Consider the following 27,947-nt stretch of genomic DNA (forward strand, 5'->3'; position numbering starts at 1 on the left):
ACACACACTTAAAATACTCCCATTAGGCTCATTACACAGAAATTGACTACTGTCATCATTAAAATGTGTATCGCATCATATGGCTTGTTGAAACATTGTATCTGTTGCACGGTTAATGAAGTAGTAGCATGATGGTTCCCACTGATGAAAGAGGAGAGGATCAAAGCGTCCTTTTCAGCAGTGGATCAGGGGCGTCATGGTGGAATGTGCACGTCTACTATAAGCTAAATGTTGAAAGCAAACACGCAGCTGTAGCATATATTGACGAAAAGAGATTGTCTCACATCTCCTGTCCCACGTAAATCCGCTTCAATTCCAAGCCGCGACAGCAGAGCGCCGATGCGGATGTGGAACTTTCGTCTCATTATACAATACGTCTTGCATTGAAAGAGTTAAAAATACAATTTTACCACTGCACATACTCAGGTTTGATTGACATGGGTTGAAAAAGTCCACGCATTTAACATGAACTCAAGCCTTAGCCTCGACATGGTCTCAAAAAGTGAAGTAGACAGACAAAGAAAAAAAAACAATTAGCTAGGGTGAAGTGTGCAAAGTGAAATCATTAACCTGCTGACAGGCTGGGAAGAGGAAGAGGAAGTGCTGAGCGTGTGAAGGTGAAGCCAAGCGAAAAGGTAAAAGAAGGCCTGAGAGGGACAGGAAGAAAAAAAAACATCAATAAGACAACCCAATGTGAGCTCATTGCGCTAATGCTCATTTAACCACAAATCATTGAGAGGACACTTGGAGGAGTGTTTGTCTTGATTTTACACACACGCACACACACACACACACAGACACACACATACACACACGCACACACGCACGCACACACACACACACACACCCACACGAGCGACTGGTTCCACGGAGACGTTCAGTGGGCCATCTGCCAAATTAGGCCATGAGACCACAACATTACTCGTCGATTCAATTCCAGTACACGGATGCGGGCTCAAACACACACACACACACGCACACACACAGACACACACACACAACCATTTTTACACATGCCCTCATTGTGCATAAATATTGTTTTGACTTATTTATTTCCAAAGCTGGACTGTACTCATAGTTGCGAAGAACTGAACGCATGACAGCTCTACATACATACGCATCCTAACAAACTGGTTTCCATCATGCTAGTTTTTCATTGTAAAAAATGTTTTTTAAATAAATAAATAAATAAACAAGGTGGTGGCCGGAGAGGCGCCGAAGTCAAAGTGACACCAGGCGCCAGCTCCGCCCCCTTTCCAAAATGTCAGAGGCGAACACAGCGGGGAAGGCGAGAGGTGATAAACGCCGTCGGCTGAAAATGTCATCATGTCACGTGGTTGCCATGGCGCTCAGCAAAGTTTGGCAATGGGGTGAGCGACGCAGCCGCCGCCGCCGCTTCAGCCAAAAGGCCAAATGATTTGCTGAAGCTAATAGAGCTTGAAAGATGCATTGGAAATAATTTAGTGGGAGGTGAGCGCTATTAAGCAACCCGTAAGTTGTGCCTTGGGCAAAACTGTCATAAAAGCTTTTTATGATATTGTTACTTAATGATCCATAGATATGCAAATGAATTAATGACATAAATGGACACATAGTTGAATGCCTGGTGAAGATTGTTTTCCTCAACGACTTTCAGCTCATCAGTATGGCACTAATATTAGTCGCTCAAGGCAGAGAATAAAAAGTTTATGACTGAATATTGTGATATCGTTTGTCTCTAACCCCCCCCCCCAAAAAAAAAAGGACTAAAACAAATAATAAATCATCTTTCGGCAATGTTGACAAAAGCATGGCATCAATTCTTATTCTATCTAGCTATCTATTTATCTGTGTATTATTTATGTATCATTTATGTATTATTTATGTATTATGTATGTATTATGTATGTATTATGTATGTATTATGTATGTATCATTTATGTATCTATTTATTTATTTATTTATTTATTTATTACTCTTTTTATCTATTTATCCAGCAGCTCCTGTGTTTTGCTTTTCTACTTTCATTTCTTTCATAACTTTGCTGCTGTGAAATGTAAATTTCTCCACTGCGAGACTAATAAAGGCAAATCCAGTCCAATCGATGTATTTATTTAATTATTTATTTGTGTTTGATAATTTCTTTGTTTATCCTTTTATTTGTTTATTTATCTATGTATTTATTTATGTATTTATGTACTTATTTATGTATCTATTTATTTATATGTATCTTTTTATTATTTGTGTAGTTATCTTTTAACTATTAAACTATTATTTATTTGTGTGTTTGTTTGTTTCTGCTTGTCTGTATTTACTTGTTTTAGGTTGCAGGCGCATCTCTGTGTTGACTCATTATGGGAAAATGATGAAGAAGTCATTGCTGTTGAAGGGATTTGCTGTCGTTGTTCTGTCGCGGAATGCACACAGGCAGAACAAACACTTAAAGCTCTGCCTAATATGGGTCAGGGCATCTGCGCTAAATCCCCTAAAGCATTCTGCCGCACGTCTTTGTACAGCACCAGCGCATTACAATCACCTGCCCAAACGCGAAAAGGTCGAGTGTCGACTTTGACAAAGGCCAAAGTCACTTTTCGCTCTCCTCCATTTTTCAATTCTGTCTTCCTCTTTCCACTGAGAGCGATCTCTTTCTCTCGCCTCGCCAACTATTACCTTGATTCAAGTCTCACTCTAAGGACCTATGACACGCCACCCCCCCCCCCCACTCTCATATCATTATTAGGCTGTATGATATGCGCTCACTTCAATTTGAGTGGACTATTCACAGTGCAGGATTGTGTTCTTAAACATGCAGGGTAGTTTGTACGAAACACATGTTTACTGTTACCTTACACAACCTGATATGCATATTTGAATCTGAATTGGAAGTTAGTATATGTTCACAAAGCAATTACATGTGATAACCTTGAAAACGTTGGAGCAAAATGGGGAGATTTGCATGATTTCAACCGCGATATTGTTTACGGGGAAGCAAAAATGAACCAGGAAAGAGCAAACAAGGACGCTGAAATATTTTAGGATTAGGAAAGCAAAAAAAGTTGGCAGGAAAGTGACAAATGTTGAGTTGGATGATCTGTTTTTGAGTTCTATTGAAAAAAAAAACAGCTGAAATAAATAATCAATTTGCCAAAGCTACTTGGACACACATTTGGGATATCATCCCCAAAAAAATAAGCAATATGTCATTAATTTATAAATAAGCTTTAAGACAATGCAGTCTATCCTTATAAACTCATTCACAATTCCCAAATTTATTCGGGAATTGAAACTATGACAGAGCGCAATTCCCGAATTTGTTCGGGTTTTGTTTGTTTGCTTGGGTGCCGATAGCGCTTTGTTCCAGCTTCAACTGTTGTTAATGCCCTATATAATCCAATATGTATGCATTGATTGCATTGTATTTTGGACAGCCGCCCTCATTTCAAACTCATATAACTCCATACCCATATTGGATTGGATTGGATATGCCTTTATTAGTCTCACAGTGGAGAAATTTACATTTCACAGCAGCAAAGTGATGAAAGGAATGAAAGGAAATAATTTAGGAATAAACCCTTTTTTCTGATTAAAGAAGAGAGTCTCAGGTTTCTCACGCTGTTTTGAATGTTTATGTAGTCCTAAAACTCAATATTTTGTGGGTCCTGGAATTCAAGTGACTATGACAAAAACCCTGGCACTGGAGTGGATGCAATTTTGCACATGTCTGGCAGTGGCTGACTTCAGAATTTTGTTCAATTTTTATTACCCCCCAAAAAGTACTTCAATATGTTCTAAGCTGACATCATTTAAAATGTTATTGTGTGATTAAAATATTTGTTTAGCTTGGAGATGATTTTATCCGAAGAAAAAAAAGCAGGATTTTGCAGAAAACAAAGTCAAAATGTTTTGAACAGCCCCAATACTTTTACTCCTTTCCATGCGACAACACTTCTTGTCAAAAGTCACAATAAAACAAGAATCATGAACGTTATCACTTCATTCAGGAACAGCTGTCATTATTCCCTTCATGGAGGAGGAGAGGGGGGTAGAGTCATGTATGAAGTACAGTGAGACCTCAACTTTACTTACAAACTTTCCGTCTTACAAAGGTCAAATTTATGAAAATTAAACCTTATAATGAGCACTATTTTCATAATACACACCCACCACGGCTGGCGGATTGATCTTCGGCGGAAGCACACGACCGAACAGCACCAACAGTCCTTATGGAAGGTGAGTCTCCATCCATAAGCCATCAACGACCATCGAAAAGGTAAATAAAACTTTATTTTACAGCACAGTTTATTTCTTTAAATACAGTCCTTCTGCAATTCCCTTTGACCTTCGACCTCCAACGCCATTCCATCAAGCCATAAATGACCATCACAAATGTAAATAAAGTGACTTTATGATACAATGCAGTGTATTTATTTCATTGCAATACAATAGCACATTTATTATACATAGAATAAGGTATGTTGTGTGTAGGTTTAAGGCATATTTAGTATATTTTATGGAAACTTGGCAACAGATTATTCCCATTTTAATGGTTTCCTATGGGAATTGTTTTTTGAGATACACACTTTTCGCCTTACACACTATGTCTGGGAACCAATTAAGTTCGCAAGTTGAGGTCTCACTGTACTGTATGAACTTTCCACAGCAGCGCAGACCTCCCTTTTATTTTACATAAAACATCAACAAGCTGATATAGCTTCATGCTTAATGAATTTGTCCGAAAGCATGGATGGCCACGAGGGAGGCTGAAAGCAAAACATCGACTTGGCGCAAATGTGCAGCGCCGTATTACTTCCAGTCTATAAAGCGCCATGGCCAAAGGAGACTGAAACAGGTGTTGGCATGAAAACTCTCCCAGGGGGAATGAACGTCTGGTGTACCTGCAGCTTCTCCACTGCCACTTTCAACTGCCCGTCCCCTCCCCTTCGCCTTTTACTAGCCAGTAGTTGTGTCCAGGCCACTGAACGGGATGGGAGAGGGGGTGGGGGTAAGTGGGGGAGGATCTCTTGCCTCCGTCTATCTCCCTCGAGCTGTTGCGGCGCCATGGGGCAACAGCGAAACCAAGAGTGAGCCTTCCACAGCAAATTATGTACATTTAAATGAAGCGTTTCCTTGAGTCTGCTCGGCTCAGCGCAGAGAAAAGACTTCAGACGGAACGGCGCTGGAACAGGAGGTTAAGAGGCTGTGTGTGTGCGTGAGTGAGGAACACACTGAGTAGGAGTGTAAAACTTGAGTGGACCCCAGGCCCTCGCTTAGCCTTAATAGCTGGCTGTCCACCTCCTCCTGCTGCATTCGAGCTATATTTCCACTCCTGTAGATGCTCATGGTGGAATCGCTCTGTCTTTTTTTTTTTTTTTTGCATTATTTTCTTTTTTGTCTTTATCAAATGTATCGACCGCAAGCAGGCGGCGACTGTACAACAGCGAGCAGGCGTTTCAATATCTGCAAACTGCGAGAACTATGTGGTGCTGAATTGAGAAGATCATACGGCTCGATTTCATCAGCATATGTAAAATAAAAGGGAGGTCTGCACTGCTGTGGGAAGTTCATACTTCATATGTGTTCTGTAAATAACGTTTTGTTTTCACATCAAACATCCAAATATCAAAAAAATGAAAAAAAAGTACATGAACAAATCAGTATAAAATTCACTACGATGAAATGACAAAGCGAGAGTACCCTTTTCAGCTGGTTATTACACAATGAGCACACCCACACAGAAGCCACTGGCGGCCATAACTGTTATCCAAACCCTCACTGACCGAATACACCAAATTTTCTAATTGCACGCGTGCTGCCAAATGCCCCGCCTCTTATCTCATTCACTGCCAGACAATGTGCAAAAATGTGTACACTCCAGTGCCAGGGTTTTTGTCATTTTCACTCAAATTGCAGTACCCACAGAATAGGGACTGTTCTGAGGGACTGTAGTAATATGAGGTGCAAGTGGGGGCAGCTGTACAAAAGGCAAATGCTGAGTGAGTTACGTAATTCCTAAATAGTGTGTGTCTGGAGTTATCTTAGCTTGAAATGGGGGCAGTTTTACAAAATACAATGCAATCCATACAAATCGATTTATATACCACTTTTTAACAACAGCGTAAGTTGTAACAAACTTTAACATGGACAAAAGGCAGTTGCGGAAAGAAAAAAAATTGCTAAAGATCTGACCACCACTTTATCGGCACCCCCCGCAAGAAAAACCGAAACCCAAACAAATTCGGGAAGACGCTCCACGTCACACTTTTCAATTCCCGAATAAATTCGGGAATGGCAGAAAATGAGGTAAAGGCATGTACACAACCACACATACATCTTGTACTTACAATCTGTCTTGAAATGACTTGACAGTGGGTTAAAATGCGTTTTAAGTGTATATGGAAACTAAAACTAAAACAAAACAAAATAAACATTTTTTCAAACGTTTTGCTATATGAAACTTTAATTTTCTGCAGGTTCTTTCACCTTTTTTTGTGGTAGTTGCCGTCACTACTTGTCAAGTCAAGGGGTTAACTATAATTCCTCCCCAAAATAAAATTGATTACAAAAATGGCGCTCAGAAGGTAGAAAGCGGATTACAAAGCATATTCAAGATGGCGCCGCTGGAGTGGCTGCCTTTCCATTAGCGCATGTATTTTTTTTCTACTTCTTTTTTTCCTTTCATAACCTTGCTGCTGTGAAATGTAAATTTCTCCACTGAGAGAGTAATAAAGGTACATCCAAACCAATCCAATCCAATCTTGCATGTATGTAAATGTTGGCAAGACAGAAACAAGTTTGAACAAACACCTGTGGCTCCGTGCGGGGCACAAACAATGCAACATGAGCCCTGTTACATTATTTACCTGGCGAAGCCATCTTGGGTGTCCACTTGCCATTCATCATCCGGGAGAAATCGCCGCCAAAACTGATGAATAAGTAAGCCACTTCCTGCACTGCTGCCACACACCTTCCTGTCCTTTTCACTGCAACAGAGACCAAAGAGCAGTCAGGAGATGCGATTGCTGAGACGATTGCACATAAATCAACTCCCTTTCGTTTGCTGCCTGCAAAGTGCGGCGCAAAGTTGTTGAAGATGCGATAAGAAGAGCTGAGAAATGAGACGCGGCCCAGGAGAGATTCCATTGCTTTTTTTTAACTCTCACATTCCTTTAGACAAAAGCTTCCATCATCAATAATAAAGCCAATGAGGTGAATGTGGCTAAAAGGTAATCTGTTTATCTTGACTCAATGGTGGCAGTGATTTCCACTCAGGTGCCTCGCAAGAAATTAAGCAATTTCATTGATTTGGTTCACAAATAATTTCTGTTTGTTCATCTATCCATCCCAGTGACATCTTGTGAACAATGTAGCGCCCTTCCATTTAGAGTACAGCCTACAATTGACCTGTGAGTTCCCTTTTTGTGACATTGTTGGTGCCCCGTCAGATTTTTCTTATGTCAATTATGAGTCTTGGCTCGAAAAAGATTAGGGAAACCGATCATCGGCGTTGCTTGTGAGGTGTAAAAATTCTCTTTTGCGTAAGGGCTGGGATGGGCTGGCCTTTTGCTCCTTAAAATAGAGCCAACTAATTAAACACACCATTGGCAAGTGCCGTTTGACTTCCTGAACCGATGCTCAATGGTGTCCTTGTTTGGCTGCTTCTCTGTATGAAGAGGCAATTAAGTAGAATTTCATGTGGACGAACTCACAATTTAAAATACTGTATTTTTTGGTGTATAAGGCGCACCCAAAATGTTTGATTTTCTTCAAAAGGTGACCCTGCGCCTAATACGTAGTTGCACCTTACATGTGAAGTAATATAAGTAGTGCGTAACGTCACCCTCTACTATAGCGCCTTATAATTTGGTATGCCTTGTATTTGGAAAACCTTTATATATTTATATACAATACATGTATTTGGAAAACCTTTGTCATTCATTGAAGGTGCGCCTTATAGTCCGGTATGCCTTATATTTGGAAAACGTTTGAAAATACACCCCTCTTTGGGGGTGCGCCTTATGCTCCGGTGTGCCTTATACACCGGAAAATACAGTATATTGGTATTCACCAAATAAACCCAAAAGATAAAAGATATTTGGTATCAAAAAATACAAAATTAACAGAAGTCTGAAAAATGTTAATGAATTCACAATCGCAAACTGACAGCAGCAATGATACAAGCAAACTGATATGATAACAAGGAACACTTGAACACGGCACGAGCGGTTGGAGCGAGCTGATTGGTTAACACATGCAACCACATCTATGACAACAACTGGACATAAAACTTAACAAGCAAAACACAATGTCATTGAAAAAAGACACAACCACGTTGAATAAACATTGAAGGCAGGTTTTGATTTTATTTGGACCGAATTATCATGAGCATTGGATTAAATGTTGGAAAAAGATCACCTAAATGCTACAATGGATCTTAATATGGTGGCCCTGTAGTCGAGTGGGTAGCACAGTGCAGATTTCGCAAGTTCAAGACCTTATCCGGCCTCCCTGTTTGGAGTTTGCACATGGGTTTTCACCGGTTCCTCCGGTTTCTTCCCACATTTCAAAAACAAGCTGATTGAACACTCCAAATTGTCCCTAGGTGCGAGTATGACAGTGAATGGTTGTCTTTGAGTGCGTGATTTGCTGGCAACCAATCCAGGGTGTCCCCAACCTAGTGCCTGAAGACGGCTGGGATAGGCCCTCCCCCCTGCCACCCTGAAGTGGTCTGAAAAATGTATGGATGGATCTTTGGGCTCCAGTTTGGTTTGTGATTGACTAAAGCACTAGCGCTACACAAGCTAAACTTTCTCTGTAAAATCATGCCGTTTGACAAATGTGACATATTCCCGGTAGAATTGTGAGGAACTTTTTGGCGCACTAATGCCAACAAGATTGCAAGCCACAGGAGTAGCCCGGATAAAATATTTGCTGTGGCAAGCGCGAGACAAATCTATGCTTTCAGGAAAATAGTGTCGATGCGGCATTATCGTCTGTACGCGCAGAACAAAGTCTCTCAGGGACCAATTGGGGATACGTCTTCCTTCCCGGGCCTTTGTGTGCTAATTACAAGGGTCAAAAAGACAGGGAAGGTCATTGGATGACGATCCGACAGTGCGACGCTTTTCAACCCCCGTCCCAGTTCGTTTTCCCTATCGAGTAATCTTGGATGAGCCACTGCTGACGAGAAAAATTAAATACATGATCAGCAAGAGGCTGACATGGGTGGGATTCTTGGACTATGCGCTCCAGGTAGCCCTCGGCGAATTGTACAACTAAGGGTCAGGTGAAGGGTGCCCTGACACTGTATATGTTGACTCATGTGATCACATCGCCCTCCATGACCATTCCTCCTTGTTTTGCTTCTTTCCTGGTCAGCAAAGAGGCACGGACGACATGTGAGGACCCCCAAGTGTCGTTCCTGCTCTTCCTCATGAGACAACTCAATTAAAGCCCCACATATTGATTCTGACATTCAGCCAGGGGGAATTTCCTAGCGGGATGTCGTACTTCTCAAAGGAATGGGTAAAGGGGAGGTTGTACATAGGAATGGCTTCTGAGGTTGTTGGGTGGCAAGCTACTTCCGCAGCGGTAAAGATTCACCCCCCCCCCCAAAAAAAAAATAACATTAAAAAAAACACGACCAACACTCATCTTCTCTCTCCAATTACACTGCAAAATGTTTTCGATCAAAATATTTTTTCTGTCGTCATCTGTACTTCTTTGAAGGTGTCGGCTGTTTCGCTCCTCATCCGAAGAGCTTCGTCAGCGAGCTGACGTTGTGCTGGTAACTATATATAATTATATATATTTATCCCTAATGGACAGAGGTGCTTGTGCAAGACCTCTGATCGGATAGGCCCCTGCTCTAAGGTTGGGGTGAGCATTGGACTACTCCCTAAAGCTACTCTGATGCCTGATTGCCCCATTAGGCCAGTCATAGACATTAGAGATAATCAGACAGTACAAAACAAGTAATGAGATTTAGCTTCAGGGAGTAGTCCACTGCTCCCCCAACCTTAGAGAAGAGACCTATCAAAGAAGAGGTCTGGCACCACCACCTCTGTCCATTAGGGATATACTGTATATAGGTCCATAGTTACAGCACAACTTTATTTCACTGACGAAGCTCTTCGGATGAGTAGTGAAACATTCGACACTTTCAAAGAAGTACAGATGACGGTTGAAGAAACCTTTTCATCGATGGACCACTCCTGTACGACTGTGACCCTACACAGATGTACTGTGAAATTTTCCTCAGCCGAGTTATGCAAATGTCCTCCACCGAGGATCTCCGTGGCACATTTGCCCACACACAGGCACACGCATCCCCTTCGATGTACAATCGCTCGTGCGTGACGTATAAATGGGACTGGGTATTCATCATCCTCAAAGAGAGCGTATGAAAGCATTAACACGCCGCGTGACCTCTGGCGCCCGACGAATAAGCCAATTAGTCTTTAAATGAGACGCCGCAGAGTCTTTCGTTTTGTATCATTTGGTTGAAATTAGGTTGGTGGGTACGTTCTTTCAACAAATTGGAAGTGTACTAGGCTCAGAAATATTTTTGACATTTTATCAGTCATTATGGACTATGATTTTTTTAATAGATACAATTTTCATCATTAGGTCCCTGTTAAAGCAAAAAAAAAAAAAAATCAGTGTAATGTAATAAGTTCTGCCACCACATGTGTCTGTGCGTGTGTGTGTGGAAGGGAGGGGAGTCTAAAGACATTATACCACCATGTAAAAAAAACAATTTGTATTTTTGGGCTTAACACATTCACTGCCAGTAATGTGTAAAAATGTGACCACTCCAGTGCCAAGGTTTTTGTCATTGTCACTCGAATTCCATGACCCACTGATTATTGAGTTTTAGGCCTACATAAACATTCACTACAGCGTTGGAAACCTTAGACTCTCTTCTTTCATCAGGAAAAAAGATAGTTAATCCCTAAATTATGTAGATCTGGATTTATCTGATCTTGAAATGAGGGAGGCTGTCCAAAATACAATGCAATACATACATATAGCGCTATAATAACAGCAGAAGTTTTCAGACCAAACACAAGTACCGCAAAATACATCGACGTGATGAAAGGACTGCTACAGCGTGTCCTTTTTCGGTAAGGGGCGTTCCAGACGTGACGTGACGTCAGGACTCGTCACCAACTCAAAAACAAGACTCCTGAAATATTCAGCGCAAGTCTTAAAACGTAAGATATAGCTATATGCCGTGGAATCTTTGTAAAATAGACTCATTTTACAAATTATGGACACAACTTGTCCGAAGGCGTCGGTTGTCCTTTAGGGGTGTCAAATTCATTTTTTTGCCACGAGCCACAATGGTTTCCTCTCAGGGGCCAATATGAATTAGGGGAAGCCATTAGAACAATTGATCCCTTCCACATATTACATAAAGAGTGCATAATAAATTAATCAATAATGAGTTTTCAAATTTGAAATACAAAATAATGACTGTTATTGTGGTTTACATGAGACAATTTGAAATTTTGGTTTAGACTTTAGCAAGCATCATGAATTTCACAAGTTTGATTTGCTTTTGTGGGCTAATAATATGATGTGGCGGGCCAGATTTGGCATTTGCTTTGACTTTGACACATGTGATTTAGCTGGACAACCTAATGGAAATGTGATGTTGAAGTCTGTTGCCATAAATTGGGTGAAAAAATGCACGTTTCACTTCAACTGACAAACACATCCAAAGAGCTGCCGGATGAGAGAGCGTCACGGTCACTCCTCACGATACAAACGAGCGTGTGCAACATACCGCCGACCTACCCCGACGGCCACTCTAACCCCGACCCACATGACCCAAAGGCCCTCTCGGTAACCTCGACCCTCTGTGGGCACAACGGCAGCTGTTGTGACAGCACCGCCACCGCTGGAGCATCTATTTCGGAAGCGGACCTTGATCTTTGCCAACTTCACTTTCGGCCGGAGCTCGGTGATCAGATGTGGCCCGAGTGGACCCCCCGACCCCGGGTGTCAGCGGGGGCTGTGGGAGGAGTCGGGGTGAAGTTCGCCCGATCATCCGTCTTTGTGAGATTCAAGAGTATGGGTCTTTGCTTTGCAATAGTTTTATTCATTTTCTTTAACACATGACGGTGACAGGGATTCACTCGTCAGATTATGTTTTGCTTTATGTATCGACATACTCCATGAGTGCTCAATACCTTAACTCCTTCACTGCCATTCACAAATTTATTCTGGAATTGAAAATATGACAGAGCATCATTCCCAAATTTGTTCGTTTTTTTCATCCTGTTTGGGTGTCGATAACACGCTGGCCTTGCGCTCTGGCAATGTTTTTTTCCCTTCCACAAGGGGCAGCACTTCCGTTTTTTCGAAGTTAGCGCTTTGTTCCAGTTTGAGCTGTTGTTAAAGTGCTATATAAATCAATATCTATGAATTGCGTTGTATTTTGGACAGCTTCCCTCAATTCAGGCTCATATAACTCCAGACCCAAATAACTCAGGAATTAACCCTTATTTTTTTAATGAAAGAATGGAGTCTGAGGTTTCTTACGCTGAATTGAATGTTTATGTAGTCCGAAAACTCAATATTCTGTGTGTCCTGGAATTCAAGTGACAATGACAAAAACCCTGGCACTGGAGTGGACACATTTTTGTACATCATCTGGCAGTGAATGAGTTAAATTAAGGGCCCCGCGTGTTTTGAGATCCGGTATCGGTGATTCATCATGCCGACAAATTTTGACTGATCACAAAAGAATTTCAAAGTCACCTTAAAATACTGAAATAAATGGTTTACTTTTTTTTCTTTTTTAATTGCAAGTGCACTTGCGGCAGTCTCTCTGTATCTTCAGCTAACTTAGCTTCTCCCCAACAGACACGTTTGAGATGAGTTTAACCAATTTTGTGTCAAACGATGTTGATTAAGAGGTGTTAACTTATGAATGATGAAGCGACGTGGATGAATTAAAAGATATTCAGTGACCCCATATAAACTGAGCTGAAAACCATTTTAGGTCAGAAAACAATTATTTTTTTGGCGAGTCGCTTGTCAGAATAAGAATAAACTCAGGCTTTCACTGCAGTTTGTTTACAACCCACTCCTGATTTTTAGGGACATAAAACAACTAAATTTATCGCTTTGCATTCAAGTACCTTCCACTCCAAAAGGAAACTAAGACATCTCCATTAAAACAAGAGATATTTATCTGCTAATAAAACATTCTAGATTAAAACTGGCCATGATTATACTTGAACTGTCTAATATGTAACAACAAATACTTTATCGTGATGCCTGCTCTGTGATGTGATTCCATTTTGCACCACTGGGGGCAACAGTGATCACTGCAAATGCAAAAACTGGAAATCGGATTTTTGTGTCACTACCCCAAGATTTTATTTATTTATTTGTTTGTGAATTTATTTATTAATTGATATGTTTTATCCATTCACTCATTTGTTTTTAATTTATGTATTTATTTATCTGTTTTGTATTTGTTTGTTTTCTTTGTTTATGTATATTGGATTGGATTGGATATGCCTTTATTAGTCTCACAGTGGAGAAATTTACATTTCACAGCAGCAAAGTGATGAAAGGAATGAAAGTAGAAAAACGAAATACATGAGCTGCTGGAAAGGCAGCCACTCTCGCGGCGCCGTCTTGAAGTCAAAAGAACAAAAAAAAAAAAAAAACTAAATAACAAATAATATGACAGCATAGAGACAATATGACAAAACAAAGACACAGAGAGACATTCATTCTTCAGGACTTGCTGTACCCTCTTTGTGATGACATGAAACAGTTCTAGATGAAAGAGGAGAGGATCAAAGCGTCTTTCCACCAGTGGATCAGGGACATCATGGTGGAATGTGCACGTCGACTACAAGCTAAATGTTGAAAGCAAACACGCAGCTGTAGCATCCATTGACGAAAAGAGATATATTTGTGTTTGTTTGTTTATATGTTTGTGTATTTATTTATCAATCTCGTTTTTTTTCATTCATTCACTCAATTGTTTTTTTTTTCTATTGACTTATTGTTTTTTTCATTTAACCTTTTAAGTTGAGTTACTTAAATGAATGAACTTTTTCACATTTTTCTAATGTTATGAGTATTTCCTGTATCATGCTGAAATTTGGTTTCATGAGGTATTTGTTATTAAGTTCATAGAGTTGACTGTTCTGTACCCACAAGGGGACACAAGCCAGTGTCTTATTGTGCCGGTCCTAAGCCCGGATAAATACAGAGGGTTGTGTCAGGAAGGGCATCCGACGTAAAAGCTTGGCCAAAACAAACATGCGAATCAAACCCCAGTAGATGGTGGACACTGTTTCGCTGTAGCGACCCCTTGAAGGGATAAGCCAAAAGGCAAAGAAGACCCCAAGATTTTAATTGAAAGTCTTCACCTTGCTCAAGCATCAACACACACTTTTCTCCTTTTTCTATGAGTCTATGGTAGAGAGTACACAAGCACACAAGCACAGCAAACTGAGCCCCCTCCTCCTTGTAACAGACCCCCACCGAAAGTTTGGCAACTGGCCCTGGAGTGACAAGGTGACTCTGTCTCTTCTTTTTTTCTCCGCATGCCACAATCAAACACCGAGCTCTCAGATGGCCTGCACGAGCTGACGACTGGCAGGAGGATGGACCAAACGAGCGCCAACGTCAGATAAATCATTCGCTTGTCGACAAGCGCTGACAAATGTTGATTGCTTCCCGCTTATCCTCAAACACCTCGTTTCATTGTCCGTGTCGGCGCTATAAACAAAGAGTGGCGTCAAAGTGCATGGAGACTTATGGGTAGTGGTTATGTATAAATGCATCCATGGAGCGATGACGGGTGTTTTGCTTGAAGATTTTAGCAGGGAATGTGTTGTTTGTGTATTGACCTTTTCAAAAGTGCCAGAATGTGAGAAATAGGGATGAGCAAATACCAATTCTGGGTATTGTTATCAAGCCTTATTTTCAGGTATTGGTTATCATAGAGCCTGCCGAGATCAGCCACCGATATGTAAGGCAAAAAATATGACATCAAGTAAGTCCTCCGCGGCAGTCGCTGGTACGGTATTATACTGCAGCTGTTTGACACAACAAGAAATTATAATTGGATTTTATTTTTTTACATTTATTCCTTCCCTCATCATTCACAGCAAGGGTGTCAAACTCATTTTTTTGCTGCGGGCCACATTGTAGTTACAGTTTCCTCTCAAGGGCCATTATGATTTTGGGCAAGCCATTAAATATGTTTAATCCCGTCCACACATACATATATGTATATATATATATATAGCGTGCAAAACAAATTAACGAATAACTAGTTTTCAAATTTGAAAAAAAAACAATGACTGTTATTGTGGTTTCCATGGGTCAGTTTTAAGTTTTGATTCGGACTTTAGCAAGCATCATGGAATTTCACAAATTTGATTTGCTTCCGTGGGCCGAATAAAATGATGTTGTGGGCCAGATTTGGCCCCCGGGCCTTGACTTTGACACCTGTGATTTACACTCTAAATTATATTGATTAATCGTAATGAATGCATAGCAGGCTGATTAAGTACTCCAAATTGTCTCTCGTTGTGAGTGTGCGTGGGGATGGTTGTTTATCTCGGTGTGGCCTGCGATTGGCTGGCAACATATTCAGGGTGTCCCCCTCCTAGTGCCCGAAGATGGCTGGCTGGGAGAGGCTCCAGCACCCCCCGCGACCCTCATGAGGATTAAGCGGTCTGGAAAATGGATGGCTGGATTGATGGTAATGGTATACAGTAAGTTCCAGTATAAACACAACGCCATTATGTCTCCACTGGGAAGAACAGCTAATATTACCGACGCACTGAGAATCCAAGAGAGGAGTTGAGAGAGGAAATGTCATTTTCATTCTACCGTGACATCAAATTATCATTCTGGAAAAGACAATGAGTCTCTGAACGTGATTACAGTGGATCCTGGCATTTACCTATTAGTGCGCACATACACATGCACACACTGAATGCCTATCAACGTTGCTACCAAAATGACTCACACTAATGTAGCCACAGAGGCGTCACTGCATCCATGAATTGTTTCCAGCTTGACCTCTCACTGAACTCCAGCAGGCCTTTTGTCAGCCAGCGCGATTTTCATTCTGTGACCACGTCGTGAATGAAGAAGGATCCAAACCCGTTGCTTTGAGAACATCAATCACTCATATGATAAAGTGGCGCATCGCTGGTGTCGGAATGGATCCATATTGCAGCGTCAATGAAGATAGGCATCGAATGGCATTACAAGAAAATGTATTGCTGCAGAGATGATTTACATTCGACTAAGATACGCAATACCCGGATCCCCTGCAAGCTTTAATGTTAATGTATAGAAGTAGCAGCAATATACTATAATAATAATACATTTCATTTCTAAGCGCCTTTCAAAACTCTCAAGATCACTTTACAGTCACAGGATCAGTTTTTCTGTGGGTGAGCAGCAGTAGCCATGTGCGCCAGCGTTCACTCAACCCGGAAGTTACTCAAATAAATAGAAAGTCAGCTAGCTAGCTAGAAAGCTAATAAATAGCAAATAGCTAGCTAGCTAGGTAGCCAGCTAGATAGCTAGCTAGGTAGCCACGTAGATAGTTAGCAAGATAGCCAGATAGCCAGCTAGATAGCCAGATAGCTCAAGTGGCGTGAACAGACTGGGAAAGACCCATTGTCTGTATTGTAGACATCCACCAAAATAAAAAAACTTTGTTTTCTCATATTTTATAATGTGCATAGGACATGGTGGCGTGTCAGTTTTTATTTGTATTTTTTTACTGGCACAGATAATCCATCTTTAAAAAAAAATTAGCCATTAGCCATTAGCCATTAGCCATTAGCGCTTGGCCCTCTTGGCTTTTTTTGCCGTGTGACGTCGGTGCTTGGCCGTCTTTGGTCTTGTTCCTGTTCTTGACGTTACTGCAACAATATGGACTTCATATCTTCCAAACTATGTGTTCTTTACAAAAAGTCAAATCTATTTATTCAATTCAATAAAAATGCTTTGCGACGTCAAGGGTGAGAGGCTGAGCACACAAATAAAAACAATAAAATTCATCTTGCAAGTAATTGACATCCAAAGACGTCAGTCCATTGCTTCCACCTCTTCCGTTTTCTATGGCGGTAATCCTCATGCGGGTGTGCATTAACACGGTAAACCGAAGTAATGTTTATCATTCTTCGCAGAGGATAAAGACTATAAGTATTTTTATATGTTAAAGGTTTGAAGTTGAGCTAGTACCTCTTGGGTACTTTAACTCAAGACTGACTGAGTATCAATTCACAGCTTTTAACTCATTCACTGCCAGACATGTGCTAAAATGTATCAACCCCAGTGCCAGGGTTTTTGTCATTTTCACTCAAATTCCAGGACCCACACAATATTGAGGTTAAGGACTACATAAATATTCAATGCAACGTAAGAAACCTTAGACTTTCTTCTTTCATCAGAACAAAAGAGTTAATTACTAAATTATATGGGTGTGGAGTTATATAAGCTTGAAATGAGGGTGGCTACCCAAAATACAATGCAATACACCTGTACATACATATTGGTTTATATCGCACTTTGACATCAGCTGAAGCTGTAAGAAAGCGCTCACATGTAAAATGGGAAATGCTGCCCCCTCGTGGAGGGGAAACAACATTGCCAGAGATCTGGCCAGCGCTTTATCGGCACCCACGGCAAGAAAAACCAAAATTTGAACAAATTCGGGAATGGAGCTCCACGTCATATTTTCAATTTCCGAATATATTCGGGAATGGCAGCAAATATACTGTACTTAAAACATAGCCAGTACAATTTTTAAAGGCTTAATAAAAGGCTTAAAAGCAAATAGTGTTGCAATGATATGCTAAACGTATTTTGCTCAAGATATTCAAATCAGTGATGAAGTTATGCAATGAAATCCCTCTACGGAGGAGGGCATGTCTAACTGCGGTATTTATTAGTCTCGTTACCATGTTAAGCGGTCGCCAGACTCGAAATGTCAGCCCTACAGTTCACGCGAACAATCTGTGACGGTGTTTATAATGGGAGCGTTTTCACTACAGTATACACAAGACAGGTTGGCGGAACTAATGGACAGCTCTACACCATTTGGATCATTTACCTGGTGAACTCATCGCATCTGCTGCAAGATACGGTCTTTTAGATACATGCATTGTCCTTAACACGCAGCTTTTTTTGAGTGTGCTCGTGTGTGTGTGTGTGTGTGCGTGTGTTTGTGCGTGTGAGTTCCTCAAAAGCTCAAACTGAGCCAACCACTTCATTCCCGGGCAGACACATGCTGCAACAAAGGGTCAAAGCCTTCAAGAAGCTCAGATGCTGCAGTTCCACACAACATTATGCAGTGCAGTGTAATAAAAAGCCGTGGGTGGTTAACAAACACACACACACACACACACACACACACACACACACACACACACACACACACACACACACACACACACACACACACGCACGCACGAATAAAATAATTTAAAAGATATCTTCAACTATTTATTAATTTGTATTTTTATTATTCTTGAAACTGAACAATTTATTTTCTACATATTTCATTGTGAAATTGTTTTATATAATTTTAATTTTGTACTTAAAAACATTTTTTTGGAGTATTAAACTTTTCTTTTGGATGCGTGGCTATTTTTTGGACTACATTTGGGCATTAACTCATTCACTGCCATGTATTTGGGAAATGAAAATATGACGTAGAGCGCCATTCCCGAATTCCGAGTTTTGGTTTTTCATGCTTTGGTGCCGATAAAGCGCTGGTCAGACCTCTGGCAACAAGGGGGCAGTATTTGCCTTTTGTCCATGTTAGTGCTTTGTTACAGCTTCAGCTGTTGTTAAAGTGCTATATAAATCATGTATGTATTGTATTTTTTACAGCCGCCCCTATGCCAAACTCAGATAACTCCAGACCCATATAACTTGGGGATTAACTCTTTTTTCCAATGAAAGAAGAGAGTGTAATTTTTTTAGGCTGTATTGAATGTTTATGTAGTCCTAAAACTCAATATTCATTGGAGTGGACACATTTTTGCACGTCTGGCAGTGAATTAGTTAATTTAAATGTAACATGCCAACCATAAGCCTGACATTAAAAAGTTTAACATGGTCACAATCGCCGCATGGACGGGTACGACAACGTGTTGGTATTTTCACAGACTGGATTTAGTTTGACATTATTTCCCATGTAGAAAAAAACTGTGAATGCTAAACCAGCATATTACAAGAGTTAGTGTTCTTTGTTTGATGTCATAATTCTGCTTTTGCAAGGATACTGAAATTAGCCATATAGCAGTATGGCTAGTTTGTACTACAAATAGATTGAAAGCTTTGAGTTGCTTTCATGACAAGACAAAAAAAATGTCCAAGTCCAAATATTTTGAAATCTTGGGACAGATAATCAAGACATGTCTTAATTCAACCCCTGTACATATTGAAAATGTGGAAATGGTAAAGAGCAGGAAATAAAAATATAACTTAGCATTAAAGCATTTTCACTCAAGATTTGCTGTCTCATGTTAAGCCCATACAGGTTATTTTGTTGAACTACTGGTAATTACAGTGTACAAATGTCTACTAAATTCCAACAATCAGAGATTCTGATTCTGATAATACCAAAAAGACTCAGCGCATTTCAGTGCGCCCCAGAAATAAAATAAAGTGCAGATGGTAATTTACTTTTCAATAAAGATCCATCCCCAAAGGCTTCCTGTCAAAAAAATGCAAGACACATGCTTTTGTGTGAGCACACTAACACGCAACATGAAGCAAATGCGCACAGGCAGTGGGAGGTGCTCTAACAGTTTGCCAACAGGGGATGTTCACACCCGGGTGCATCTGGAAGGGTGCTATCTCACGCCTTGTCCCATCCCAAGACGCTGGATGGCCGTGTTTGTCATTAGCCATTCACACAAAGCAGCTTTCTCAGCGTGCGAAGCGCATGGTCGCCTCCACCGCCGCCGCCTCAGTGGAAAGCGGCGCATGGTGACACAGCGCGTGACCGGCTAACATGTCATGTGGCCGCGTGGCTCCATTGTCGCGAGGAGCAGGTGCTGATTACAAAGGATGCTCACCCGCCGCGCCCCGCCGTGTCACACTCGGGGTGCGTGATGATTTTATACGGGCATACAAAGTCATAGCATGGCGGGGCTTCCTGACAGAAGAAGCTAAGTTCTAAAGCAGAGAAGAGTTACCTGAAAAGCAATTTATCCGGCAAAAATGGAGGAACGTTTTGGTAACTTTTGGTCTGTTTGGTTCAGTCTTACTACTGCACACTCAATCATGTAATATGGGAGGAGCTTTTCTGTTATTGTTTCTTCATCTTATGGTATCAATGAACTCACACTAACTGGTTATCTTCTCAAAATATTGCATAAATCAAAAACCAAGCCATGTAAACATTTGTATCGTTACACAAAGCAATGAAAAAAATGAAGAGGAAAAATGAACTGGAATTGCTTTCATTAAAATGGCCCCATAGCAAAATGACAAAGCGTAACTTGGTGATCAAGAGAAAATACAACGGATGCTTTTATTGTCTTAATGGGTGCTCAGCTGAACTTTGCACACACTTTAGGGTTGGGGATTGCGCAAAAGTGGCCACTAGCCACCCCTTAGCGTTGCCCCTGTTCATCAAGAGATAGGACAGACTTTTAGAACCGACTGATTTCAAGAAAGCGGAAGCGCAGACGTGAGTATTTTGACCAATGCACAACAGTGAGAGATTATGAAGACCCCTTGGAACTGATTTAAATTGAGCCAAAGTCAATGTTGCACTGCCATGATCTCATGCCCAAGTAAGAAAAGCGCCTGTGGCGCGAAGGTCCAAGGTACAGGCACAGCTTTGTTGCAAGTGGCCCCAGTTGGGCTTTTGCTCAGCTTCACTACACATTCAGCAGCCGGTAGCCGGGATTATTGTTGCAACGCAGTCAGTCGTGGCTGCAAGAGCAGAGGGGGCAGATGAAGCTATCTATGGCAAGTCTGTCACTGAGAAAGAACACGGGTGGGCGGCCATTGTCCATTTGGAGGGCAGCACCTGCAGCTTTGAAGGGTCTCAGTATCTGTGGACTGGGAGTGGGGGTGCGAGACTATGACGGAGGTGAGTTAGTCGCACTCCAGATGAATATCTTATTATGCCTCTGTTGTGATGAAATTGCATTATACCTGCCGTAATGGGCTGTTGTGTATGTTCCGAAACACACATTGACCGCTGGCGCGTGTGGCTGCCGCTGCTCACCCGCAGAAAAAATATTCTGTGACTGTAAAGTGTCCTTGAGAGTTTTGAAAGGCGTTTATAAATGAAATGTATTATTATTATTATTATTATTATTATTGTCGCTGTCCCTGAAAAGGTTCATAGTCACTCTGACCTTTTTTTTTAATAAATGTCTTTTATATCTTGAATTTCTATTTTTTTTCAAAAAAGTATCGCCATCCCTTGAAACGTAATTGACTTTTTCAGTTCTTTTAATAAATGTGGATTTTTTATCTTGAATTTGTAAAAACATAACAAAAACAAAAAAACAAAATTAAAAACAAATAAACAAATAGATATATAAACAAATTGATAAATAAATAAATATACATGTACCTTGAATTTGCATTTACTTGTATTTACTTGTTTACTTGAACATGAAATAAAAAAACAACTGAATAAACAAATTTTTATTTACTTTTTTCTGTTTTTAATAAATGTTTTTAAATCTTGAACTTGTAATAAAAAAACAACAAACTAATAAATAAAGAACATACACCTTGAATTTCTAGTGCCTTTTTTGTTTTTAATAATGTTTTTATATCTTGAACTTGTAATATAAAAACCAAATAGATAAATAAATAAATAAATAAATAAATAAATAAATAAATAAATAAATAAATAAATAAATAAATAAATAAATAAATAAATAAATAAATAAATACATACATACATACATACATAAAATTTAAAAAAACAAACAAACCCAGAACACAGAATCCTAGAGATGGATGTTCATGGTCGTTATTCACAAGAGGCGGATTTATGAGGCACAACTCCCGGCGGCTGGGCCGAGAGTGAGGAGGTCCATTTTCATTTAATCAGTCAGCTTGTTGGTTCAGTTGGCTGAGCGTGCTCCACAAACAAAACCAAATGGCACTTGCACTTCGCAGGTGGAGGCAGAACAGAAATGAGACATGGAACATATAGCGACGCAGTTTGGGAAATCATGGTTTCAATAAGTTGCCCAAGCAATAAAAGTGATGAAATGAAAAGACATCAGAGTGGGAAGTTGCCTCAAAACTCATCATTTCTTTCAAGCCAACTCGTAACTTGTGTGACAGACACGACAGGAACGGACGGGAAAGGCTGCACTTCGGTACGGGGAATGAAGATTTCAAATTAGACTAATTTATCCACGTCGATTTCAATTAGTCGCCGTGGTCGATAAACGGAGCCGCGACGGATCCGTGAAAGACTTTTTGCTTGGTTTTTGAGTCAAAATGAAGACAAACAGTCTCTTTCAAAAAATCAATACTGCATGAAAATGTCCACAACTGATAAAAATGTCATCGTAGCTCGACTCAGGGCAACTGCAACATATTCATACCTTCACCCGTTCATTTTAATTGAGGGAAGAAAAAAAATCAAGGCCTCTCACGTGAAAAACGGTCTGACATTTTGGCCAGATTACTGTCTCAGTTGAAGGCTTTCACATGAGCCAAAGCATGTCCGTCCAATCGCTTCACACTCTCTCTGTCACTTGGAGATGGCTTGGCATGTCAGGAATGCCCTTTTAGCAGTATACTGTACTGCCAATTCAAATAGGAATTTTAAGCAAGGTATTATATCACAGGTGTCCAAATCAAGGCCCGGGGGCCAAATCTGTCCCGGCACATCATTTTATTTGGCCCACGAAAGCATATCAAGTCTGTCAAGTTCCATTATTCTTGCTAAACTCCGAACCTAATTTTCAGATTGTTGTATGTAAAATACAATAAAAGTCATTATTTTGGACTTCAGATTTGACTAGTTATTCATCAATTTGTTGTGCATTCTGTATGTAATATGTGGAGGAGATGAAACTGTCACGGTTTACATGGTGGTGATGGTGGTGGATCCCAAAAAAGCAGGCAAGAGGGAGCAGCAGGGTGTAATTGACAAATTGTATCAAATAAAGTCAGCAGGAACAAAATCTGACAGGGTGAAGCAAACACATACAATGACTAGACAACGAATGGTCATGCCGGGAGTCCTTTTAACTGCCACTGATTGGAACGACCAACCCCTGTGCAGGTGCAGGCGGGGCTGACAGCACCACCCGTTGGTCGCCAACCAGATCGTGACAGAAACGTTTTAATTATTTCATATCTTTGCTGCTGAAATGTAAATTTCGCCACTGTGAGACTAATAAAGGCAAATCCAATCCAATCCAATACAATACAATCACGGCGCTCGAGAGGAAATCGTAAATACAACGTGGCCAGTGGCAAAAAATGAGTTTGACACTCCTTGCATTATATAAATGGCCTGAGCACAATAAACCCCGGTTGTGTTATATAGAGGTCTATGGTAAAAATTAAGGTCTGTCCTGTACCCTCATCAATTCAGCGTCCATTTTTTTTAGCCCATCTCGTCCAGTAATACTAATTGAACGTGTTCTGCGCCGTTGTTTGGTTTCTCCGACCCATCCTGTACCTGTATGTCATTTTTCTTGCACACACTCCCAGTAACCTGGTCCATTATTCGTTTCTACCTCCAGTTCGCTTGTTCAATTCTTCAACGACATCCTGTACCTTTGTTTAGTTTGACTACCAACTTGTCCTGTAACTTTCTTTCAAACTATTATGTTGCCTCATTTGGGTTTTCAAGCATGTCCTGTGCCTTTGTTGAGTTTTTTTTTTTTTACCCCTCAAGTACCTTACTTTCCAAGATACACAATGAACTTCTTTTCCGAACTATCCTGTTCCCTTTTCAGGTTGTCAAGAATCACTTTTTGATGTCATCAACCTACCACCCTAAACCCTGATTTGGTTAGTCAAACGGATTCTATGCCCATCATGTCTTGAATGTTCAATTGTACTCCTCATTCCTATACCCCCCAACGAAGTTTTTGCAACCCTCTTGGATCCTCATTAAGTCAACTTCTAACTCTTCCTTGTATCCTTGTTTACTTTTGTCTCCAAATTGACTTTCTCAGTTTCCTGCTCTGCAGAGTTTTGGGGAGTCTTGCAGTCGTCGTACTTTCCCCGAGGCAAGCCAACCAGCAGGAGCAATTTCTTCATCAACGAGTGATGCTCAATTGGTCGGAAAAGTTGCTGACTTTTACTGTGTACATTCAACAAGGTTTATCAGGCCATTGGAAAGTAATTTGCTGCCACAGCAATACAATGTGAGAATGTTGTCACGTTTCAAAGTCTCTGAAGTTATCTATAGGCGCATATAGTGGGACAGGACAAAGAGGGAGAAGGGTGGATATGTGGGTTCAATAAACACATGGGAACAATAACAAATGTACAGTGCAACACAAAGAAATCTATTGAGAGTCTAAACAAAAGACGCAGTGACTGGGAGAACCTTGAATCACATACCCAAGCTCATTTATTCAGCCTATTGAATCAAAAGGGGCAAACATAGACTTCTTCTAGTTTCATACTTCAAGTGTGTTATAATAAAAATGTACATGGGTTGAGGTCACCCCTCCCTCGTCCGTCCTACACAACAATCCAACTCAACAGAATATATTTCAACCAAGACTCAATAAATCCAACCGGCACACTCACTGTGTCAACCGGCTGTTGTCTGAAACAACCTGACTTCACACCTTGAACGGAGGCAGTCTGATGGATGAGGCCGACCAAGGCCGAGGGCTGACCGGACGGTTGACTGACACTTACTGACCTCTCCAAGACTTCTTCTAGTTTTATATTTAAAGTGTGTTCTGATAAAATTTCGGCAGTGTACCGCAATACCTATGCACGAAGATTTACCTCATTGTGAAATGTTGAAGCATAAAGACTGCGATAGCCGACCTTTTTTGCACCAATGGCTGTTTTAATATCAGATAATATTTTCAGGGATATTCAACAAAATAAATAGCTATGACCTGTATGAAAACTGTGGTATTTTCAAAACATAATAATAATAATAATAATAATAATAATAAACACAAATCATCACATGATTATCATCCTATCTAGCCGCAACATTCTATGATCGCTATGGTAAACGTGCCTTCAAAATAAGATACAAAGTGCATGAAAAATGCAACTCACCACTGGTGCATAATACACACAGAGGGCCTTGTGCGTGGGAATCGCTCAGTGAGATAAATCGGAATTTTAAGTAGGAATCTGGGTTCTGTCTGAGCCTCCTCTGTCTTTTTTGCAAGCTCCTGGCTTTTATTCCAGCGGTAACCTATCACGTGACCGAAAAGCACGCCTTGAGCCGCGTCAAGAAAGACATATTGTTGACAGGTGTAAACATTCCAAATACAACAGATTCCGAAATGAAGAAAATGAAAGTAATGTCAGTTCTTTATTCTTTCTATGCGGCCGGTACAAAATGACCCCCCACGTGAGGTCGGGGACCATTACGTTAGAAAATGGATGGGCGGGTGTCTCTCCGATGACAGAATGCCTGAAGTAGTTCAAATTGCTCCAAATAAACATCCGACGGAACATTTCCTTGTTATTACGCGCTGACCCGTGGAGGGATCCGACATTAGCTAATAATGTAGAATTTGGCTCCTTTTCGTCAGGGTGGGATATTGAACAAGCTGGAGTGAACATCACATTGCTTTTAGGGAGTTAAAACCCTCCGATGGTCAGATAAAAGGTCCATCGTTTTAAAATGTCAGAACGGAGAGCAAGGCAGAAATACTGTAAGGCAAAAACCATTTGGAATTCACCCACAGAAAAACTGATCATGTGACTGTAAATTGACCTTGAGAGATTTGAAAGGCGCTTATAAATGAAATGTATTTTTATTATTCATTTGTAGGCGCAGAGTGTGCCGCGCTAATGAGTTCGGCGCGGATGTGAAAGTGCACGTGCTTTATTATTTAGTTATTTTTCTGCGGCGCAGAAAAGGACAGGAGCAGGACCTGGCGTCTGTTAAACGTGCCAACAGATCCAAGATGCGCTTCATGTCATTAGCCCGCCAATTAGGAACTCGTTTGGTAAGAGACGGCGCGCTCGCATGCTACCTCAACCGATTCGTCGTCTTCCCTCGAAGAGTGGCAGACTGCCACGATTACTACCAGCAGCAAATTGGAAGTTGTGGCAAAGGAGGGGATTTGTGAGAGCACACGTTCCCCTCCAGCCGATAACCTCTTTTCACATTGACGGGAAGCCAAGACGAGACACCGCACCCAACATGTGGATGTGCCTGACCTCAGCTTTTTAGCTCCGGCATGAAAAACTGTGAAACCCTTAACGTCCCAACAACTTTCAAATCGGAATGGAAATTATGAAAAGACGGTAGAGAGACTTATAAAATATGAGATGCAGTATTGTTTATGATACAGTCAATGTCAAAATTAACATTTAAACAAAATTACATGTGATAAAATTGGTAAATGTTTGTCAATGACCAATATAACTAAAGCAAAACTAAACCTCATGAACTCATTCACTGCCAGACGGCTATGCAAAAATGTGTCCACTCAAGTGCCAGGGTTTTTGTCATTTTCACTCAAATTCCAGGACGCACAGAAAATAGAGTTTTAGGACGACACAAACAATTCAATTCAGCGTAAAAAAAACATTACACACTCTTCTGTCATAAAAAATGGTTCATTCCTACGTTATGTGGGTCGAGAGTTTTCTGATCTTGAAAAGGGGGCGGCTGTACAAAAGGCAAATGTCAGGGGTCTGACCAGCGCTTTATCGGCACAGCCCCACAAGAAAAACCAAGACCCGAACAAATTCGGGAATGGCGCTCCACGTCATACCCATTCAAAGATGGGAGCTAACCTTTCCAATTTATTTTTTGGGCGCAATGATTTCAATACTGGCCTCTTTTATTTTTTTTTAAACATTCATTATTTTACATTTCGATATTAGTCATCCAAATGAATTCAGGTTGAGCTTCAGCAATGGGTCGAATTGTTTCTTGAAACATGATAGCTATAAATTCCGAAATCTCTATTGTGTGTAAGATTTTATCAGTAAAAACAAACAGGAAAAAAATCTCAAAAACCTGATGTGCTTTGAGGGGAAAAAATGGGTGAAATAATTTCTTTGTAATTAGCATAAAAAAATTTTTTTTTAGAAATAGTCATCTGTGCTTAACATTTGCCAACTTTTCATCCCTCCATTTTTTAAACCACATCATGGGTGATCCCGGATGGATTTGGGCATAAGACAGACACACTAGGGTATCAGTATATACATAGACACCCACTAAATTCTGGATAAAATGTGGGTCAATTAACAACGTGAAGAAGCAGAATGTCAATAAAGTACAGAAAAATAAACAGAAACTAAACTTCAGGAGTTCTATTTGTATATAGGAATTGAAGGGAATATATTTTCAGACATTTTATTTGAATGTTTTCTTTTCTCATCAAAATATATCAGAAAATGGGTCCAGTGCGCATAGGCGTTAAGACTGTGACTAAGCGCTAAATGCTAAGCAAACGTTTCAGCTCGATCTCCAAGGCAACAGTGCTTCTACCGTCTGCTGCCGACGACAACGCAGAGGTCGGAAATAGCGTTCAAAAAGTGTCTCGCTGATCTTTCATCATGACGCGACCGTTAGGATACCGCACATTGTTATTGAACGGCGTGGGCGAAATGATGGATAACGGCGGCATTTGCTCAGGGGCCAATAAACCCAAGACAAGCGCAGTCAAACTAAACATTGACAGCGCCGTAAATAACAAATGCGTGTAGGTGGGCCCCAACAGTAAACGCATAACAAGCGTCGATTTGACCCGAGAGGAAGCTATCCCCTCAAATGCCTCACGGGAGTTT

At 40.7% G+C, this 27,947-nt stretch overlaps 2 long non-coding RNA genes across 2 annotated transcripts in view; one reads left to right on the forward strand and one right to left on the reverse strand.

The window, feature by feature from the left end:
* Window positions 1–27,947, reverse strand: part of LOC148885524 (uncharacterized) — a 148,936-nt gene that overhangs the window by 73,192 nt on the left and 47,797 nt on the right. Inside the window, exon 3 of the long non-coding RNA XR_016118087.1 lies at window positions 6,839–6,958. This is a non-coding gene — a long non-coding RNA (uncharacterized LOC148885524). The remainder of the gene's footprint in view (window positions 1–6,838; window positions 6,959–27,947) is intronic.
* LOC148885526 (uncharacterized) lies at window positions 20,908–24,361 on the forward strand. The gene is made up of 3 exons (XR_016117999.1): window positions 20,908–21,093; window positions 23,948–24,002; window positions 24,170–24,361. It is a non-coding gene; the product is annotated as an uncharacterized LOC148885526 (long non-coding RNA).

This window comes from Hippocampus bargibanti, linkage group LG17, assembly GCF_051943395.1.
Source record: "Hippocampus bargibanti isolate YZ-2025 linkage group LG17, ASM5194339v1, whole genome shotgun sequence".
Taxonomy (NCBI): domain Eukaryota; kingdom Metazoa; phylum Chordata; class Actinopteri; order Syngnathiformes; family Syngnathidae; genus Hippocampus; species Hippocampus bargibanti.